Source organism: Nanorana parkeri, unplaced genomic scaffold, assembly GCF_000935625.1.
Source record: "Nanorana parkeri isolate BGI_ZX_2015 unplaced genomic scaffold, ASM93562v1 scaffold734, whole genome shotgun sequence".
NCBI lineage: Eukaryota > Metazoa > Chordata > Amphibia > Anura > Dicroglossidae > Nanorana > Nanorana parkeri.
The window spans coordinates 401,312-407,102 of NW_017307002.1; the positions used below are offsets into that span (position 1 = coordinate 401,312).

General features: G+C 31.9%; 1 long non-coding RNA gene across 1 annotated transcript in view; it reads left to right on the forward strand.

Moving 5' to 3' along the window:
* LOC108793293 overlaps positions 1 to 2,284 on the forward strand; it is an 8,725-nt gene extending 6,441 nt beyond the window's left edge. The window contains exon 3 of the long non-coding RNA XR_001941636.1: positions 2,220 to 2,284. This is a non-coding gene — a long non-coding RNA (uncharacterized LOC108793293). The remainder of the gene's footprint in view (positions 1 to 2,219) is intronic.
* Positions 2,285 to 5,791: the final 3,507 nt, after the last annotated feature.

The following is a 5,791-nucleotide window of genomic DNA, read 5'->3' on the forward strand; positions in this document are numbered from 1 at the left end:
TATATATATATATATATATAAACAGCCTTATCTATATCGATATATACATTTATTGACCAAGCAGGGTTTAGTGAAAAGTGGTAAGAGAAAGTAGGCTAATTTGTATGTAAACCCTAACAAGGAAACTGTTATTATATCCTTTTTGGTTTGTTAATTATAACATTGAAAGTGTTTTAGTACATCTGTTCAATAAGTGCAAAATACTATTTGCCAATCCTGCCATAAATCAAGCGAGATTGTAGCTTCTTGTGTTCATTGTCTCTGCTGCACCAAAATCTCAAAAAGTGTTATCATCTCTGCCCAATTCCCCTTTATGAACTACAGAACATATCCCCCGTATGTTATGGAGATAAGGAAAGGGGAGGTAGTACAAATTAGGAGCAAGTAGCCTAGGGTGACAATACTGCTCTTCCCTACTAGATTGTGAGCCCTCAGGGCATGGCCCTTCTTACCATCTTGTCTTGAATTGTATTGTAATTGTAATGTCTTCCTTGTATTGTAAAGCGCTGCGTAAACTGCTGGCGCTATATAAATCCTGTATAATAATAATAATATAGATACAGGCAAGTGATTGAGTGTTACTAACAGGATATTCAGATGAACAAAAAGGAATATAGCCTTAAGCCATTTTATTTGTTTGACCTGAACTGAACTAGCAGCTGATTGGCTGATTGGCTGCTAGCACTGTATGGCCAAGGAGGGATGCTGTGCAAATTTTGTGTAATATGTATTGCAATATATAAATTTTTTGCTCCTGGGTTTAGATGCACTTTAAGTTATAGAGTTTCAATTAGCTTCATTAATTACACTGGTCTTTATGCTTCTGATCCTCAGATATGCTTCTAAGCAAGTGTAATCCAAGCAACATTTTGAGACCTGCCCTGCATTTCAGATTTCCTATTGTTAGCTGTCAGCTGCAAATAACTTTATGGGGATATCCGTAATACTCAAGGTGTGAGGACTGAGCTATTAGTTAAACATCATGAAGATCCCTGCCCAGCAACACACTAGTAGGCTGGGGACATGCAAGTTGGTGCAATTTGCAAGCTAGATTCCATTCCTCAAGCTCAACTAATACTTTCTGAATAGTTTTAATTGACTGTTCCTATCAGGAGTAATTTACTTTTTTCTCTAACCAAAAACATCTGTTAATGTTGTTTGAAACCTTTGCTGAATCTTTTTTCGATGAGTTTTTGCATCTAAAATCACCTGCAAGATCAAAGTAAAAAAACTATAAACACGTTTTAATTGATATCTGTAACAGAAAATCTCTGCAAACCAAACTACTACAGCTTGTTGATCACATAAAGATAGCAATGAACCCACTGACCATAGAATACTTTTTAAGAAGTTTAAACCATTTACAAAACAAACTGCAAAGTGTTCATATAGCCTATAATCCTGTAATTTGTCACAAATAAAAAAATGTGAAAAATTATAAGGAAAGATAACTTAAGCAATATATCTAAATTCTATTGTTCTTTCTTTATTGCAAAAGGCTAATTATCTTTTGAATGATGTCACTAGTTTTAGGTATAATTTGCAAGTTACTAAGACATTATTTAACAAATAATTGCACAGGACACATAAATACAAGACAACAGAGCTGTTTATAGTAATCGGTCGACAAGCCTAAGTACTATTTTTAGATTACGTGTAAAAATATAACTGTAAAGGCAGGAAGGAGCAATATTTGGATGTAAAAAAAAAAAAACACTGATACGTTTTGAAAAATGTATCTGCAAGATCTGTATAAATACAGTAGATTTAGGCAGTCTAAAATGCAGTGGAAAATGTAAAACTTTGGTTTGTAAAATTAACACCAGGAGTTCAAGACAAACTATTCATGTGTCTTTTGACCATGTCATATTTCAGATTATGAACAAATCTAAGAGAATTAAGTAGATATAAATAAAGCAGAACTTTGATTTTCAAACCTTTTTTTTTACTTTTAGTTCTGAAAAACTGCAATTAAAGCTTTTTGAGAAAAAGGAAATGAATTATCGGTAATATCTGCAGCTCTGTAATGATATTAATTTTTTTTTATTATTTATTTATTCTACTATGTTGCTGGTATAGTCTACTTTTTCTCACATACAAGCACCTATTTTATATTTAATTTGTTTTTTCATTACAGAAAATTGAATTTAGAACACTGTATCCAAAGGCATTAAAGTCATAAATATATTTCAAATAATAAAAAAACATTAAAAAATGAGGCACCTAAATTAGCATGTAAAAAAGTAGCACGTAAAAAGAGTAAAAGATCTGTAACACAATAGTGTAAATTAAAATAGAAGCAAAGGCCATATAAATTGTTTTATGCACATAGAAGAAAACTACATGATTTTGTGCCTTACTAGTCCTTTTATGTGGTGCCTGCATTAGTTTTCAGTTTTCAGGCTAAGGACATTTTTAGCAAGTATAGAAAATACCTATTTATCTTGCAAAAAATCAGTGTACTTGTCACTTCCTGCAAGTGTAAAAGACATTAGATGACTAGTCCCCTCAAGCCACCATGTAATGGAGATAAACAAAGGCAAACTTATTTTGAAGTTCATCATGTGTGAGAACCATGGCTATTTCCATACACTGTAGAAATTAGAGTAGACATAAGGGGGAGAAAAGAGTGGGTTTTTTTCGTGAGCCAAAAAAAAGAATGCAGTCATAGCATCCAGGGACTGCTAAGCTGCAATGTATTAATTTTTGTTTCTGGTTTTAGATTTGCTTTACTTTTCTGCAAATGTCCTCTTACATTGGAACACTGTAGGGTTGATTTATTAAAAGGAAATAGGATGTTCACTCTGCAGGGGAATTTGCACTTTGCAGGGGAAGTTTCCCCACGGTTTATTGAATGGGGTACAGTTCTGCTGACTTCTATTATCCAATCACGTCCAAGCAAAAATCTTCTTTTTTATTTTTCTTGCAAATCTTTTGAAAGTGAAATTACAAACTATTTACCAAGCTTAGGAGAAATTTCCATAAAAATTGCAATTTCCCTTGTAAAGCAAACAGTCTATTTACCTTTAGTAAAAAAAAAAAATACGAAAGAAAGAAAGAAAGACTAGATGAAAAGAAAATATACTGTTATTGTGCAGTACTTCCAGAAAAATTAGCTTTTCAACACTTACACTGTCAAAATTAATTTGCTATTTGTGTACTCTTTTAAAGTGCATTGACATTTTTTTTAAACCTAACAGGAAAATGAAATACTCTCTTTGCAGCAGTTTCCCTACTACTATGCAATTCTGACAGTGTTGTTAATGTTTACTTTGAGTAACATCACCGAGTGTTCTTGTTGCTTAAAGCAAGCATACATTTTTAGATATTTCTTTCTTTATTATGTTGAAAACTTAATGACATTTTTAAAGATATCTTTACTTTTTTAGCCAGGTAAATATGAAATATTGCATATGAATATTTTATATTTACATATCCATCCAACAGGTTAAGCTCTGGAATCCTAAAAAATAAAAAAACAAGCCTATATTTTTAAAGTGCTTAATAGCTCAGCCTTATGAGTAATCCTACTTTCACAGACAAATTGAGATAACACCTATTTTATATTTGGTACATGTTCCCATTCACATAGCATAAGCTAAAAAAAATTAAAACAAAAAATGCTTCCTGGAATTTAAATTGTTTGTACGTGGGTTAGGGTTTTAAGGGTTAGCATTTCTTCTAGCTTCAATTTTTGAAATGTTAGGAGGGGCTGATAGAGATGGGGGTCTACGGTGGCTTGCCCATTGTATGTTAATGACACTTCAGTCCCTAGCCTTTCGATAAGTACAGACCACTGTGAAATGGCTAAGAAAAACCTGGAGTCAACCATCTTGCCTGAACAAAACATAAAAGGTAAGATTTTGTTATTTTGAAGTTATTTTTCAGAATGCTGTGTGAACAGGAATGCATAACAAACATATAGATGGGCTTTCTCAAATGTGACTGCAAAAGTGGAAATACACTTTAAAGTCATGGATTGTTTGTCACTTTAAAAAAACCTAATGCTCTGTGAATCCTGTGTCATGGGTTCACCCTGTATTCAATATTTATTTTTTAAATAAAAACTTTATATACAATTTTAAAAAAATTGTTTAAGAAACTAAAAAAAATCCAAACAACCAAACAAACATTATACTTCCTTTTTTAGGTCATTCTGATTGATATGTCGATATGTTACCTTACCTGACAGATGCCTTTAGGCCAACTGTGAAAGGCAATGTTAATTTAAAGTGATGACATAAAAAAAAATGTTGTCAACCTCCTGGCTAATCAAAAAAATAATCTTCTAATTATTGACATACGGCCTATACAGTCATTCTGGTGATGTGCTCTTTTTGCTGGAAGCCAAACAGTATCAGCTATACTAATGGTTATACTTCTATGATAGGGATGAGGTTTCTATTGTTTGAGAATAAATAAGACAGTGTGCTACACTACATATTATAACCATAAAAGAATTATGTCCACCACATTATAGCTGATGATTTTTGACTAAAATGTACAGAATGTTCAGAATTTTCATGTGAATGACAGCCAGACTGACATACAGACCATTTATAAGTTAGTTCTATGTGCTGTGATATGTAAATGGTCATGCAGAGCTACCAACCAAACCAAACAAATTTATTGAAAACAAGCCAAGGAATTTCAAATAATTGGGTTTAGATGGATTGCCCAACAATGGCTTAGATATTCTTGTAATCAGCTTAATATGTGTGATTAAGTATTGTTCACAAATATGTTCCCATTAAATATTATGTTGGTTTGTATAATGGTCTACATGAAGGCCACAGTTCCAAAGTGTGTCAAAGGTCATCCTCCATTAAGATAAGCTATTATGTTCCAGATCTGTTTACAGCAGTACTTAAATCTAAGGTAGTTAATTAAATAGGGACTCCCCTCATTATGAATAACATAAATAAACTACATTACATGAAACTGGCCCCTACTCTCGTACAGTTTTTTGGTCACACAAGTTTTTAATATACATTATCTATATTATCCTAGAGGTACATAACAAGAGGGTGGCTATAAGCACAATGGGTACTGTAAGATAAATATTACACACATATTAGTAATATATAATTTGCTACTCAATAAAATAATGTAGTTGAAAACCAACACATAATAACTACAACACATTTCTTTAATAGGTAGTCCAACAGCTGTTGCTGAACAGCAGCTTTATGGTGTTTTCCACTAGCTAAATTTAAAGTGATCACATATGGTACAGCAGAGTTGAAAATAACTGAAGTATTACATTAACTATTGAGTATAATCAACAAATGTGTTCACCATACTCTACTGCAAAAATAATTTAAATAATAGCCTACAGTCTCTTTTTATCACCTGTAAATGTACTCTGCACATTATCAGGTATAACTTGCTGTACTAAACCTGTTTCTGTTTGATCATTCACTTAGTGGTTACCTCAATTATTTAATATTTTACTCATTGTATTGCAATGTCAACTTTGGTGTATGAAACTGTCCTTCGCTTCCTACAAGTTATGCCTTAATGTCCTAAAATTGAGAAAACAAAAGAAAGACACTGGTTTTATAAGCATGAGCTACTTGCTCAGTTATTGAATTAATATAAGATAAACAAATAACTAAATTTAAGCTACTGACTTTTAAAATACATTGTGTTTGGCTTGACATCTAGCAAATGACAACTATTCTGACAAATATAAAAACTAAAATCTGTAAAAAAATTACAACAAACACACTTGAATATGAAAAAATAAAATAAAAATAATAACATTTTAATAATTTGATGAAATATGAAT